Source organism: Scyliorhinus torazame, unplaced genomic scaffold (assembly GCF_047496885.1).
Source record: "Scyliorhinus torazame isolate Kashiwa2021f unplaced genomic scaffold, sScyTor2.1 scaffold_947, whole genome shotgun sequence".
NCBI lineage: Eukaryota > Metazoa > Chordata > Chondrichthyes > Carcharhiniformes > Scyliorhinidae > Scyliorhinus > Scyliorhinus torazame.
The window spans coordinates 21,419-39,058 of NW_027308674.1; the positions used below are offsets into that span (position 1 = coordinate 21,419).

At 55.5% G+C, this 17,640-nt stretch overlaps 1 long non-coding RNA gene across 1 annotated transcript; it reads right to left on the reverse strand.

The window, feature by feature from the left end:
- Window positions 1-10,700: 10,700 nt before the first annotated feature.
- On the reverse strand, window positions 10,701-17,581 carry LOC140406859 (uncharacterized). Its single transcript, XR_011939345.1, has 3 exons — window positions 17,423-17,581; window positions 13,092-13,245; window positions 10,701-11,345 (listed from the first exon to the last, which is right to left on the reverse strand). It is a non-coding gene; the product is annotated as an uncharacterized lncRNA (long non-coding RNA).
- Between the last annotated feature and the right edge of the window lie 59 nt (window positions 17,582-17,640).

A 17,640-nucleotide genomic window follows, 5' to 3' on the forward strand; every position in this document is an offset into this window, starting at 1 on the left:
CGTCCCCACTAGTGCTGTACCCCAGTGTTATACAGTGACAGACCCGTCCCCACCAGTACTGTACCCCAGTGTTATACAGTGACAGTCCCGTCCCCACCAGTACTGCATCACAGGGTTATACAGTGACAGACCCATCCCCACCAGTACTGTACCCCAGTGTTATACAGTGACAGACCCGCCCCCACCAGTACTGTACCCAGTTATACAGTGACAGACCCGTCCACACCAGTACTGTGCCCCAGTGTTATACAGTGACAGACCTGTCCCCACCAGTACTGTACCCCAGTGTTATACAGTGACAGACCTGTCCCCAACAGTCCTGTATCCCAGTGTTATACAGCGACAGACCCGTCCCCACCAGTACTGTACCCCAGTGTTATACAGTGAGACCCGTCCCCACCAGTACTGTGCCCAGTGTTATAGTGACAGACCCGTCCCCACCAGTACTGTACCCAGTTATACAGTGACAGACCCGTCCCCACCAGTACTGTGCCCCAGTGTTATACAGTGACAGACCAGTCCCCACCAGTACTGTACCCCAGTGTTATACAGTGACAGACCTGTCCCCAACAGTCCTGTACCCCAGTATTATACAGCGACAGACCCGTCCCCACCAGTACTGTACCCCAGTGTTATACAGTGAAAGACCCGTCCCCACCAGTACTGTACCCCAGTATTATACAGTGACAGACCCGTCCCCACCAGTACTGTACCCCAGTGTTATACAGTGGCAGACCTGTCCCCACCAGTACTACACCCCAGTGTTATACAGAGACAGACCCGTCCCCACCAGTACTGTACCCCATTGTTATACAGCGACAGACCCATCCCCAGCAGTACTGTACCCCAGTGTTATACAGTGACAGACCCCTCCCCACCAGTACTGTACCCCAGTGTTATACAGTGACAGACCCGTCCCCACCAGTACTGTACCCCAGTGTTATACAGTGACAGACCCGTCCCCACCAGTACTGTACCCCAGTGTTATACAGTGACAGACCCGTCCCCACCAGTACTGTACTCCAGTGTTATACAGTGACAGACCCGTCCCCACCAGTACTGTACCCCAGTGTTATACAGTGACAGACCCGTCCCCACCAGTACTGTGCCCCAGTGTTATACAGTGACAGACCCGTCCCCACCAGTACTGTACCCCATTGTTATACAGTGACAGACCCGTCCCCACCAGTACTGTACCCCAGTGTTATACAGTGACAGACCCGTCCCCACCAGTACTGTGCCCCAGTGTTATACAGTGACAGACCCGTCCCCACCAGTACTGTACCCCAGTGTTATACAGTGACTGACCCGTCCCCTCCAGTACTGTACCCCAGTGTTATACAGTGACAGACCCGTCCCCACCAGTACTGTACCCCAGTATTATACAGTGACAGACCCGTCCCCACCAGTACTGTATCCCTGTGTTATAGTGACAGACCTGTCCCCACCAGTACTGTACCCCAGTGTTATACAGTGACAGACCCGTCCCCACCAGTACTGTATCCCAGTGTTATACAGTGACAGACCCGTCCCCACCAGTACTGTATCCCACTGTTACCCAGTGACAGACCCGTGCCCACCAGTACTGTACCCCAGTGTTATACAGTGACAGACCCGTCTCCACCAGTACTGTCCCCCAGTGTTATAGTGACAGACCCATCCCCAGTAGTACTGTACCCCAGTGTTATACAATGACAGACCCGTCTCCACCAGTACTGTACCCCAGTGTTATAGTGACAGACCCATCCCCAGCAGTACAGTACCCCAGTGTTATACAGTGACAGACCCATCCCCACCAGTACTGTACCCCAGTGTTATAGTGACAGACCCATTCCCAGCAGTACTGTACCCCAGTGTTATACAGTGACAGACCCGTCCCCACCAGTACTGTACCCCAGTGTTATACAGTGACAGACCCGTCCCCACCAGTACTGTACCCCAGTGTTATACAGCGACAGACCCGTCCCCACCAGTACTGTACCCCAGTGTTATACAGCGACAGACCCGTCCCCACCAGTACTGTACCCCAGTGTTATACAGTGACAGACCCGTGCCCACCAGTACTGTGCCCCGGTGTTATACATGACAGACCCGTCCCCACCAGTACTGTACCCCAGTGTTATACAGTGACAGACCCGTCCCCACCAGTACTGTACCCCAGTGTTATAGTGACAGACCCATCCCCAGCAGTACAGTACCCCAGTGTTATACAGTGACAGACCCGTCCCCACCAGTACTGTGCCCAGTGTTATACAGTGACAGACCCGTCCCCACCAGTACTGTGCCCAGTGTTATACAGTGACAGACCCGTCCCCACCAGTACTGTACCCCAGTGTTATACAGTGACAGACCCGTCCCCACCAGTACTGTACCCCAGTGTTATACAGTGACAGACCCGACCCCACCAGTACTGTATCCCAGTGTTATACAGTGACAGACCCGTCCCCACCAGTACTGTACCCCAGTGTTATACAGTGACAGACCCGTCCCCACCAGTACTGTGCCCAGTGTTATACAGTGACAGACCCGTCCCCACCAGTACTGTACTCCAGTGTTATAGTGACAGACCCGTCCCCACCAGTACTGTGCCCAGTGTTATACAGTGACAGACCCGTCCCCACTAGTGCTGTACCCCAGTGTTATACAGTGACAGACCCGTCCCCACCAGTACTGTACCCCAGTGTTATACAGTGACAGTCCCGTCCCCACCAGTACTGCATCACAGGGTTATACAGTGACAGACCCATCCCCACCAGTACTGTACCCCAGTGTTATACAGTGACAGACCCGCCCCCACCAGTACTGTACCCAGTTATACAGTGACAGACCCGTCCACACCAGTACTGTGCCCCAGTGTTATACAGTGACAGACCTGTCCCCACCAGTACTGTACCCCAGTGTTATACAGTGACAGACCTGTCCCCAACAGTCCTGTATCCCAGTGTTATACAGCGACAGACCCGTCCCCACCAGTACTGTACCCCAGTGTTATACAGTGAGACCCGTCCCCACCAGTACTGTGCCCAGTGTTATAGTGACAGACCCGTCCCCACCAGTACTGTACCCAGTTATACAGTGACAGACCCGTCCCCACCAGTACTGTGCCCCAGTGTTATACAGTGACAGACCAGTCCCCACCAGTACTGTACCCCAGTGTTATACAGTGACAGACCTGTCCCCAACAGTCCTGTACCCCAGTATTATACAGCGACAGACCCGTCCCCACCAGTACTGTACCCCAGTGTTATACAGTGAAAGACCCGTCCCCACCAGTACTGTACCCCAGTATTATACAGTGACAGACCCGTCCCCACCAGTACTGTACCCCAGTGTTATACAGTGGCAGACCTGTCCCCACCAGTACTACACCCCAGTGTTATACAGAGACAGACCCGTCCCCACCAGTACTGTACCCCATTGTTATACAGCGACAGACCCATCCCCAGCAGTACTGTACCCCAGTGTTATACAGTGACAGACCCCTCCCCACCAGTACTGTACCCCAGTGTTATACAGTGACAGACCCGTCCCCACCAGTACTGTACCCCAGTGTTATACAGTGACAGACCCGTCCCCACCAGTACTGTACCCCAGTGTTATACAGTGACAGACCCGTCCCCACCAGTACTGTACTCCAGTGTTATACAGTGACAGACCCGTCCCCACCAGTACTGTACCCCAGTGTTATACAGTGACAGACCCGTCCCCACCAGTACTGTGCCCCAGTGTTATACAGTGACAGACCCGTCCCCACCAGTACTGTACCCCAGTGTTATACAGTGACTGACCCGTCCCCTCCAGTACTGTACCCCAGTGTTATACAGTGACAGACCCGTCCCCACCAGTACTGTACCCCAGTATTATACAGTGACAGACCCGTCCCCACCAGTACTGTATCCCTGTGTTATAGTGACAGACCTGTCCCCACCAGTACTGTACCCCAGTGTTATACAGTGACAGACCCGTCCCCACCAGTACTGTATCCCAGTGTTATACAGTGACAGACCCGTCTCCACCAGTACTGTACCCCAGTGTTATAGTGACAGACCCATCCCCAGTAGTACTGTACCCCAGTATTATACAATGACAGACCCATCCCCACCAGTACTGTACCCCAGTGTTATAGTGACAGACCCATTCCCAGCAGTACTGTACCCCAGTGTTATACAGTGACAGACCCGTCCCCACCAGTACTGTACCCCAGTGTTATACAGTGACAGACCCGTCCCCACCAGTACTGTACCCCAGTGTTATACAGCGACAGACCCGTCCCCACCAGTACTGTACCCCAGTGTTATACAGCGACAGACCCGTCCCCACCAGTACTGTACCCCAGTGTTATACAGTGACAGACCCGTGCCCACCAGTACTGTGCCCCGGTGTTATACATGACAGACCCGTCCCCACCAGTACTGTACCCCAGTGTTATACAGTGACAGACCCGTCCCCACCAGTACTGTACCCCAGTGTTATAGTGACAGACCCATCCCCAGCAGTACAGTACCCCAGTGTTATACAGTGACAGACCCGTCCCCACCAGTACTGTGCCCAGTGTTATACAGTGACAGACCCGCCCCCACCAGTACTGTACCCAAGTGTTATACAGTGACAGACCCGTCCCCACCAGTACTGTGCCCCAGTGTTATACAGTGACTGACCCGTCCCCACCAGTACTGTACCCCAGTGTTATACAGTGACAGATATCTTTAATGAGCCTGCCTTGGCTGTGAAAGAATGACGAACGACAGCTCAGCAGAATAATTCTGAACAACTGCACAGAGTCAAACAAACAGCACAGAAAGCGGAGGAGGAAGAAATGCTCTCAATTTGTGCTCGATGGGGTTCGGGAACAGGCTGGGGGATAAAGAGGACGTTCCGTCCCATCATCCACAACCCTCGCCCGTCACCGTCCTCCACCCTCACTCCTGGGTCAGAAGATCAACGGGTTGAAGCCCACTCGAGAGTTGAGCACCAAGGCCTCGGTTAGCTGATGCCTCCAGTACTGAGGGAGTGCCGCACTGTGGGAGGGTCAGTACTGAGGGAGTGCCGCACTGTCAGAGGGTCAGTACTGAGGGAGTGCCGCACTGTCAGAGGGTCAGTACTGAGGGAGTGCTGCACTGTCAGAGGGTCAGTGCTGAGGGAGTGCCGCACTGTCAGAGGGTCAGTACTGAGGGAGTGCCGCACTGTCAGAGGGTCAGTACTGAGGGAGTGCCGCACTGTCAGAGGGTCAGTACTGAGGGAGTGCTGCACTGTCAGAGGGTCAGTATTGAGGGAGTGCTGCACTGTGGGAGGGTCAGTATTGAGGGAGCGCCGCACTGTCAGAGGGTCAGTACTGAGGGAGCGCCGCACTGTGGGAGGGTCAGTACTGAGGGGGTGCCGCACTGTGGGAGGGTCAGTACTGAGGGAGCACCGCACTGTGGGATGGCCAGTACTGAGGGAGCTCCGCACTGTGGGAGGGTCAGTACTGAGGGAGCTCCGCACTGTGGGAGGGTCAGTGCTGAGGGAGAGGTAGTTCACCACACAGCCCCCTCCCCAAACAAACCTGCGCCTCAGCCTCGGTCGTCAACACATTGCTGTTGGTGGAAGCTTTCTGTGCCCAACGGGGCTGGCCCCCTCCAACGTTGCGGAAGCGAGTCGAGATGGCGAGTCCCTCCGGGCCGTGAAATCCTGATTTCACATCCCGAGGCTGTGAAAAGGTGCGAAATTCAGCCACAAATAATTTCCTACCTTTATATCATCGACTCTTCTCCGCTTGGGTCCATCACTCTCGCCAGGCTCTCTCCAATCTCACCCAATGGGTTATTTATCACGCATCGTGGAAGGAGCCTAGGCAGATAACGTTAGCACAACCCTGGACATGGACAGAGCGACACGGTAAAACGCGAGCTTGTCCCCACTCTCATCCATACAAGAGATACTTCAGTGATCAGGAGCAGTCTCTACTGATGTTAATCCAGCTCCCTCAGTCACTCAGTAACCCCTCTCCCCCAGCACCGTGTTACTGACTGTATCTCTACTGATGTTAATCCTGCTCCCTCACACTGCCACTCAGTAACCCCTCTCCCCCAGCACCCTGTGTTACTGACTGTATCTCTACTGATGTTAATCCAGCTCCCTCACACTGCCACTCAGTAACCCCTCTCCCCCAGCTCCCTCACACTGTCACTCAGTAACCCCTCTCCCCCCAGAACCCTGTGTTACTGACTGTATCTCTACTGATGTTAATCCAGCTCTCCCACACTGCCACTCAGTAACCCCTCTCCCCCCAGCACCCTGTTACTGACTGTATCTCTACTGATGTTAATCCAGCTCCCTCACACTGTCGCTCAGTAACCCCTCTCCCCCAGCACCGTGTTACTGACTGTATCTCTACTGATGTTAATCCAGCTTCCTCACACTGTCACTCAGTAACCCCTCTCCCACAGCACCGTGTTACTGACTGTATCTCTACTGATGTTAATCCAGCTCCCTCACACTGTCACTCAGTAACCCCTCGCCCCCCAGCACCCTGTGTTACTGACTGTATCTCTACTGATGTTAATCCAGCTCCCTCACACTGTCACTCAGTAACCCCTCTCCCCCAGCACCCTGTGTTACTGACTGTATCTCTACTGATGTTAATCCAGCTCCCTCACACTGTCACTCAGTAACCCCTCTCCCCCAGCACCCTGTGTTACTGACTGTATCTCTACTGATGTTAATCCAGCTCCCTCACACTGTCACTCAGTAACCCCTCTCCCCTCAGCACCGTGTTACTGACTGTATCTCTACTGATGTTAATCCAGCTTCCTCACACTGTCACTCAGTAACCCCTCTCCCCCAGCACCCTGTGTTACTGTCTGTATCTCTACTGATGTTAATCCAGCTCCCTCACACTGTCACTCAGTAACCCCTCTCCCCCAGCACCCTGTGTGATTGACTGTATCTCTACTGATGTTAATCCAGCTCCCTCACACTGCCACTCAGTAACTCCTCATCCCCCAGCACCCTGTGTTACTGACTGTATCTCTACTGATGTTAATCTAGCTCCCGCATACTGTCACTCAGTAACCCCTCTCGCCCAGCACCCTGTGTTACTGACTGTATCTCTACTGATGTTAATCCAGCTCCCTCACACTGCCACTCAGTAACTCCTCATCCCCCAGCACCCTGTGTTACTGACTGTATCTCTACTGATGCTAATCCAGCTCCCTCACAGTCACTCAGTAATCCCTCTCTCCCCCAGCACCGTGTTACTGTCTGTATCTCGACTGATGTTAATCCAGCTCCCTCTGTCACTCAGTAACCCCTCTCCCCCAACACCCTGTGTTACTGACTGTTTCTCTACTGATGTTAATCCAGCTCCCTCACACTATCACTCAGTAACCCCTCTCCCCCAGCACCGTGTTACTGACTGTATCTCTACTGATGTTAATCCAGCTCCCTCACACTGTCACTCAGTAACCCCTCTCCCCCAGCACCCTATGTTACTGACTGTATCTCTACTGATGCTAATCCAGCTCCCTCAAAGTCACTCAGTAACCCCTCTCTCCCCCAGCACCGTGTTACTGTCTGTATCTCGACTGATGTTAATCCAGCTCCCTCTGTCACTCAGTAACCTCTCTCCCCCAGCACCCCGTGATACTGACTGTATCTCTACTGATGTTAATCCAGCTCCCTCACACAGTCACTCAGTAACCCCTCTCCCCCAGCACCCTGTGTTACTGACTGTATCTCTACTGATGTTAATCCAGCTCCCTCACACTGTCACTCAGTAACCCCTCTCCCCCCAGCATCCTGTGTTACTGACTGTATCTCTACTGATGTTAATCCAGCTCCCTCACACTGTCACTCAGTAACCCCTCTCCCCGCAGCACCCTGTGTTACTGACTGTATCTCTACTGATGTTAATCCAGCTCCCTCACAGTCACTCAGTAACCCCTCTCTCCCCCAGCGCCGTGTTACTGACTGTATCTCGACTGATGCTAATCCAGCTCCCTCAGTCATTCAGTAACCCCTCTCCCCCCAGCACCCCGTGTTACTGACTGTATCTCTACTGATGTTAATCCAGCTCGCTCACACTGTCACTCAGTAACCCCTCTCCCCCAGCACCGTGTTACTGACTGTATCTCTACTGATGTTAATCCAGCTCCCTCACACTGTCACTCAGTAACCCCTCTCCCCCAGCACCCTGTGTTACTGACTGTTTCTCTACTGATGTTAATCCAGCTCCCTCACACTGTCACTCAGTAACCCCTCTCCCCCAGTACCCTGTGCTACTGACTGTATCTCTACTGATGTTAATCCAGCTCCCTCACACTGTCACTCAGTAACCCCTCTCCCCAGCACCCTGTGTTACTGACTGTATCTCGACTGATGTTAATCCAGCTCCCTCACACTGTCACTCAGTAACCCCTCTCCCCCAGCACCCTGTGTTACTGACTGTATCTCTACTGATGTTAATCCAGCTCCCTCACACTGTCACTCAGTAACCCCTCTCCCCCAGCACCCTGTGTTACTGACTGTATCTCTACCGATGTTAATCCAGCTCCCTCACACTGTCACTCAGTAACCCCTCTCCCCCAGCACCATGTTACTGACTGTATCTCTACTGACCAGAAGACACAGGAGCAGAATTCGGCCACTCGGCCCATCGAGTCTGCTCCGCCATTCAATCATGGCTGATATTTTTCTCAACCCCATTCTCCTGCCTTCTCCCCATAACTCTGCGGTCCCAGCACAGACCCCTGAGGCACACCACTAGTCACCTGCTGCCATCCTGAAAAAGACCCCTTTACCCCCACTCTCGTCCTTCTGCCAGTCAGCCAATCCTCTATCCGTGCCAGGATCTTACCCTGAACACCATGGGCTCTTAACTTATTTAACAGCCTCCTGTGCGGCACCTTTTCAAAGGCCTTCTGGAAATCTAATTGTCCACTGGTTCTCCTTTGTCTAACTTCATTGTTACTCCCTCAAAGAACTCTAACAGATTTGTCAGACACGACCTCCCCTTGACGAAGCCGTGCTGACTCAGTCCTATTTTACCGTGCACTTCCAAGTGCTTCGCGATCTCATCTTTAATAACGGACTCTAAAGTCTTGCCAGTGACCAAAGTCAGGCTAACCGGCCTATAATTTCCCGTCTTCTGCCTCCCTCCCGTCTTAACCAGCGGTGTCACATTAGCCACTTTCCAGTCCTCTGGGACCCTTCCTGCCTCCAGTGATTCCTGAAAGATCATCACCAATGCCTCCGCAATCTCCTCAGCTATCTCTTTTAGAACCCTGGGGTATTACCCACCTTCAGATGATTGAATGGCGGAGCAGACTCGATGGGCCGAGTGGCCTAATTCTGCTCCTTTGTCTTATGGTCTGGGCCTCGGCTCCTCCCTCTGCGGCTGGATCCTGAACTTTCTAACCCACAGGCCACAGTCAGTCAGGATAGGCAACAACACCTCCTCCACGAACTTCCTCAACACCGGTGCCCCACAAGGCTGTGTCCTCAGCCCCCTACTATACTCCTTATACACCTATGACTGTGTGGACAAATTCCCCTCCAACTCGATTTTCAAATTTGCTGATGACACCACCGTAGTGGGTCGGATTTCAAACAATGACGGGACAGAGAACAGGAATGAGATAGAGAATCTGGTGAACTGGTGCGACGACAATAATCTCTCCCTCAATGTCAACAAAACGAAGGAGATTGTCATCGACTTCAGGAAGCGTAGTGGAGAACATGCCCCTGTCTAGAGAACATGCCCCTGTCTACATCAATGGGAACGGAGTAGAAAGGGTCGAGAGCTTCAAGTTTTTAGGTGTCCAGATCACCAACAGCCTGTCCTGGTCCCCCCGATGCCGACACTATAGTTAAGAAAGCCCACCAACGACTCTACTTTCTCAGAAGACTAAGGAAAGTTGGCATGGCAGCTACGACCCTCACCAACGTCTACAGATGCACCATAGAAAGCATTCTTTCTGCTTGTATCACAGCTTGGTATGGAGCCTGCTCTGCCCAAGACCGCAGGAAACTACAAAAGGTCGTGAATGTAGCCCAGTCCATCACGCAAACCAGCCTCCCATCCATTGACTCTGTCTACAATTCCCGCTGCCTCGGAAAGGCCGCCAGCATAATTACCCCACACACCCCGGACATACTCTCTTCCACCTCCTTCCGTCAGGAACAAGATACCAAAGTTTGAGGTCACGTACCAGCCGACTCGAGAACAGCTTCTTCCCTGCTGCCATCAGACTTTTGAATGGACCTACCTCGTATTAAGTTGACCTTTTCTCTACACCTTAGCTACGTCACATTCTGCAGTCTCCCCTTCCTTCCCTATGTACGGCGCCGCCTGGTCTGTACGGCACGCAAGAGACAATACTTTTCATTGCATGCCAATACATTGTGACAGCAATAAATCAAAATAAAAACGTGCAAACTCCACACGGGACCCGAGTCCTCGCCGCCTTGAGGCAACAGTGCTGTCCCCTGCATCATCACGCCACCCTACAATCATGCAACCATAAACGCACAGGAACTACTTGTTACAGGAAATATTCATTCAACCTGGGGCTGGTACCCAGGTCTCAATCCCCCCCCCCCCTAAGTTAACTCAACACCAGGCAAGGACAGCCACTGTGGCCTGCACCCACCCCCCCCTCCACCACAACCCTCCTCGGGAGGGGGGGGGGGCGCTAAAAGAATGCTCCCCCTTCAAAGCAAAATTATAAGATGTAGTTTATTTATTTACAACTTTTTTTTTTTGTAAGAAAATAGGATACTTCGAATATAAACCCTTTTTAAAAACTCTGCTCGACTTTTTAAGAATCCAGACACAGTCCCTTGCGACGGGGAGACGGGCTCTTTTTTTTTTTTTTGCGAGTTCGCATTTCCTGATTAATTGTCTTTTTTCCTCGCGCTTGCTCGCTCTCTCTCTCTCTCTCTCTCTCTGTCACACACGCACGCCGAGTGAAATTTTCGGAACAGTCGGCCTCTGCGGAACGGCGCTGGCTCTCCTCAGTCTGCGTATCGCTGCTGGACGTTCGATCGCGCGCTCGCTCTCTCTCTCTCCCGCTTCCCGCGCGCTCCCTCCCGCTCTCCGGGACACGGTGCAGCGGGCGTGGAACAATTGCCTTCGTCCTGGCTTGTGAGTGTGTTTATTATTTTTTTTTGAAATCTCGCTCTCTTCTCTCTAAATCCCGATCGTAGAATCGTGCAATCGGCGCCACGCACTGTGGGCGCGCTCTCTCTCTCTCTCTCTCGCTCGTCTCGTCTCTCGGCAACGGCCGACGAGCTCAGTCGCTGTCTGAGCCGACCGCAGACGAGCCTTTCCTTTTCCTCTTGGGCTTGGGTTTGGCGTCCTCCTCTTCCTGTGTGTGTGGTGTGGTGGTGGTGGTGGTGGTGGGGGGGGGGTAGAGAACGACACTAGATTAGACACGGAGTCGGGCGTGCTGCAAAACGGACCCCCCACGTGCCACCCCCCCCCCCGCCCCCTCCTCCCTCCCACCTCCCGGAGCAGCACTACCGCTTGGCGCGCAGCGGACAGTTTCAAAGGTTGCGGATGTGCGAACTGCGAGAGGGAGAGCGGGGGGGGGGGGGGGGGGCGGGACTGAAGACGGACGCAGGCAAGTTGGCAGAGCTGGGCAGAGAGGCGGCGGATGGAGTTCAATGCGGAGAAACGCGAGCTGATGCATTTTGGTAAGAGGAACACGAGGGGGCAATATTAAATAAGGGGCAAAACTCTACAAGGGGGGGGGTTGCAGGAGCAAAGGGACCTGGGTGTCTCTGTTCACGGATCGTGGAAGGTGGAGAGAGCAGTTGATAAAATATCAAAATAATAATCGCTTATTGTCATCAGTAGGTTTCAATGAAGTTACTGTGAAAAGCCCCTAGTCGCCACATTCCGGCGCCTGTTCGGGGAGGCCGGTACGGGAATTGAACCCGCGCTGCTGGTCTTGTTCTGCATTACAAGCCCGCTGTTTAGCCCATTGTGCTAAACCAGCCCCTAAAACATAGCACCCTGGGCTTTATTGACGAGAGCGAGGAGGTCATACGACTGAACCCAACACAAAGCCTCGGCTGGAATATAGTGCACGGTTCTGGACGCCGGCCGCACTACGGGAAGGATGCGAGCGTGGCGGAGAGCGCCGCAGGAGAACGGTCCCAGGGATGAGCAACTTCAGCGACGAGGGTAGATCGGGACTGTTCCCCTGGGGGAGAAGGCGGCCGAGAGGAGATTCGATTGAGGTGATCAAAATCGCGAGGGGGGGGGGGGGGCTGGACAGGGAGAAACCGCTGGCGCTCGTAAAAGGATTTAGAACGCGGGGGGCACAGGTTTCAGGTGTTTGGCAAAAGAAGGAAACGCGATGGCGCACAGCGAGCGCAGGGGATGCTGGACAATCTCAGCAGGTCTGACGGAAAGGGAGCCGACGTTTGGAGTCTGGGTGACTCTTTTCTCAAGTCACTCAGACTCGAAACGTCAGCTCCCTTCTCTCTCCCTCTCCACAGAGGAGTGATCTTCATCATTACAAGTAGGCTTACATTCCCACCGCGATGAAGTTACGGTGAAAAGCCCCTAGTCGCCACATTCCGGCGCCTGTTCGGGTACACAGAGGGAGAATTCAGAATGTCCGATTCACCCAACAAGCTCGTCTTTCGGGACTTGTGGGAGGAAACCGGAGCGCCTCGGAGGAAACCCGCGCGGACACGGGGGAGAACGTGCAGACTCCGCACAGACAATGGCCCAAGCCGGGAGTCGAGCTCGGGACCCTGGAGCTGTGAAGCCACAGTGCTAACCACTGTGCTAGCGTGCCGCCCCAGACCTGCTGAGATTGTCCGGTGTTTCCGGTTTGTGTTTCAGATTCCAGCAGCCGCAACGATTTTGCTTTTGTCCCACGGCGAGCCGCCTGGCTCCGGGACGGGCTGCCTGGGAATGTCACGGAGGCACCGAGGGGGGCGTTCGGTGATTACTTGAATAGAACCAATGTGTGGGGAACAGGAGCCCGCTCTTGTGTTCGACTCGCTCGCTCCGTTGAGATTGGTGGTCGGAGGGCACCGACGGGACATGACGGGGAGCTAAATTCTTTAACCCAGAGGGTGCGGGGGCAGTCACGTACCGATTCCGTGCTGGACGAGGAGTCCTCGTCGTTCCCGATGGGCTGCGAGGCATTTTTCCTGCTCCGGGGGCTGGAGGCCGCCGTCTTGCGTCGACTCCGAGACGGCTTTGAGGAGTCCTCGTAATCGTCGGCCAGAGCGAAGAGATCGCTGAACCTGCGGGGCGGCAAGGTGCAGAGGTTCACGTGGGGGAGTCACTGCTGGTCAGACACACACACTGTGCAGGGTGAGACAGACACACGCAGGCAGGCAGACAGACAGAGGCATGCAGACAGGCAGAGACAGACAGTCAGACAGACACACGCACTGTGGAGGGTGAGACAGAGACCGACAGACACCGACAGAGACCGACCGACCGACACACAGACCGACCGACACACAGACCGACACACAGACCGACACACAGACCGACACACAGACAGACACACAGACAGACACACAGACAGACACAGACAGAGATACAGACACAGTCAGGCAGACACAGTCAGGCAGACACAGTCAGACAGACACACACACTGTGGAGGGTGAGCCAGACAGACACAGCCAGACACACACACACACAGCCAGACACACACACAGACACAGTCAGACAGACACAGACACACACACTGTGGAGGGTGAGATAGACAGACAGACGGACAGACAGACACACAAACACACACAGACAGAGATACAGACACAGTCAGGCAGACACAGTCAGACAGACACACACACAGCCAGACACACACACAGACACAGTCAGACAGACACAGACACACACACTGTGGAGGGTGAGATAGACAGACAGACGGACAGACAGACACAGAGACGGACAGACAGACAGACACAGAGACGGACGGACACACAGACAGACACACAGACAGACACACAGACAGACACACAGACAGACACACATACAGACACAGACAGACAGACGGACAGACACAGACAGACAGACGGACAGACACAGACAGACAGACACAGACAGACAGACACAGACAGACAGACACAGACAGACAGACACAGACAGACAGACACAGACAGACAGGCGGACAGACAGACAGGCGGACAGACAGACAGGCGGACAGACAGACAGGCGGACAGACAGACAGGCGGACAGACAGACAGGCGGACAGACAGACAGGCGGACAGACAGACAGGCGGACAGACAGACAGGCGGACAGACAGACAGGCGGACAGACAGACAGGCGGACAGACAGACAGGCGGACAGACAGACAGGCGGACAGACAGACAGGCGGACAGACAGACAGGCGGACAGACAGACAGGCGGACAGACAGACAGGCGGACAGACAGACAGGCGGACAGACAGACAGGCGGACAGACAGACAGGCGGACAGACAGACAGGCGGACAGACACACACGCGGACAGACACACACGCGGACAGACACACACGCGGACAGACACACACGCGGACAGACACACACGCGGACAGACACACACGCGGACAGACACACACGCGGACAGACACACACGCGGACAGACACACACGCGGACAGACACACACGCGGACAGACACACACGCGGACAGACACACACGCGGACAGACACACACGCGGACAGACACACACGCGGACAGACACACACGCGGACAGACACACACGCGGACAGACACACACGCGGACAGACACACACGCGGACAGACACACACGCGGACAGACACACACGCGGACAGACACACACGCGGACAGACACACACGCGGACAGACACACACGCGGACAGACACACACGCGGACAGACACACACGCGGACAGACACACACGCGGACAGACACACACGCGGACAGACACACACGCGGACAGACACACACGCGGACAGACACACACGCGGACAGACACACACGCGGACAGACACACACGCGGACAGACACACACGCGGACAGACACACACGCGGACAGACACACACGCGGACAGACACACACGCGGACAGACACACACGCGGACAGACACACACGCGGACAGACACACGCGGACAGACACACACGCGGACAGACACACACGCGGACAGACACACACGCGGACAGACACACACGCGGACAGACACACGCGGAACAGACACACACGCGGACAGACACACGCAGAACACGCGGACAGACACACACGCGGACAGACACACACGCGGACAGACACACACGCGGACAGACACACACGCGGACAGACACACACGCGGACAGACACACGCGGACAGACACACCGCCGGACAGACACACACCGCGCGACAGACACACACGCGGACAGGACACCTCCGGACAGACACACACGCGGACAGACACACACGCGGACAGACACACACGCGGACAGACACACACGCGGACAGACACACACGCGGACAGACACACACAGCGGACAGACACACACCACGCGGACAGACACACACGCGGACAGACACACACGCGGACAGACACACGCGGACAGACACACACGCGGACAGACACACACGCGGACAGACACACACGCGCGACAGACACACACGCGGACAGACACACACGCGGACAGACACACACGCGGACAGACACACACGCGGACAGCGGACAGACACACACGCGGACAGACACACACGCGGACAGACACACACGCGGACAGACACACACGCGGACAGACACACACGCGGACAGACACACACACGCGGACCAGACACACACGCGGACAGACACACACGCGGACCAGACACACACGCGGACAGACACACACGCGGACAGACACAGCACGCGGACAGACACACACGCGGACAGACACACACGCGGACAGAAGACAGCACACGCGGACAGACACACACGCGGACCAGACACACACGCGGACAGGACACACACGCGGACAGACACACACGCGGACGAGACGACACACACGCGGACAGACACACACGCGGACAGACACACACGCGGACAGACACACACCGCGGACAGACACACACGCGGACAGACACACACGCGGACAGACACACACGCGGACAGACACACACGCGGACAGACACACACGCGGACAGACACACACGCGGACAGACACACACGCGGACAGGCACACCGACAGACACACGCGACAGACACACACGCGGACAGACACACACGCGGACAGACACACACGCGGACAGACACACACGCGGACAGACACACACGCGGACAGACACACACACGCGGACAGACACACACGCGGACAGACACACACGGCGGACAGACACACACGACCGGACAGACACACACACGGCTGTGACAGACACACACGTGCGACAGACACACACCGTGGACAACGACACCACGTGGACAGACACACACGTGGACAGACACACACGTGGACAGACACACACGTGGACAGACACACACGGACAGACACAACACGGGACAGACACACACGGACAGACACACCACACGGACAGACACCACACGGACAGACACCACACGGACACCGACACACACACACGGACGAGACACACACACGGACACACGGACAGACACACACACGGACAGACACACACACGGACAGACACACACACAGGGACAGACACACAACACGGACAGACACCACACACGGACAGACACACACACGGACAGACACACACACGGCACAGACACAACAGACAGACACACACAGAGACACACAGACAGACACACACACACACACACCAGAGACAGACACAGAGACAGACACAGAGACAGACACAGAGACAGACACAGAGACAGACACAGAGACAGACACAGAGACAGACACACACAGAGACAGACACACACAGAGACAGACACACACAGAGACAGACACACACAAGAGACAGACACACACAGAGACAGACACACACAGAGACACAGACACACACAGAGACAGACACACACAGAGACAGACACACGCACAGCACGACAGACACACGCAGAGACAGACACACGCAGAGACAGACACACACACACCAGAGGTCTGCAACTAAGAAAAAGATTTAGAGTTGAAAGGCAGAACTGATGCCCCCCGTTGCCTGGGGTAACTGCCATGACCCTTGAACCCACGCGGGCAGGGTCTGCCACATGCGACACGCCCGATCGCCTGCGTGCGCCATCGCCCTCGCAGCTGGCAACCCCGCCCCCCGCCCCGGCACATTCCTTCAGACGCGCTGGACCGGCAACGCACACCCCGCGGCCGGCGCCCCGGGGTCTGCAGAAACCGGCTGGCAGGGTCGGGGGCTGGAGGCCGTCCCAGGCCACCCGAAAGGCCTCGGGCAACGCCGACGTGGTCAGGCCCCCCCCCCCCCCACCCGGCGAGCAGGTTCAAGAGGTGCGGCGCGCGGCGCTCGAGAGAGGCGCCCCCCCCCCCCCCCCCCCCCCCCCGCCACATCCCGCTATCTCAGGGACTCACTTCATCTTGTGCGCCTCGTCACAGCTCGCCTGGACGTGCTGAAGCGCCTGGAGGATCGGCGTCTGGGCGAAAACTGCAGCCGGAAGGGGAGAAATGATAAACGTCAATACGTCTGACAAGCAACGCCAAGTGCTCTGGTCTATCCCTTTTTTGGTCCGAAACAGATAGCTTCACACTTGCTTACATTGAATTCCGTCTGCCACATATTTCACCCATTC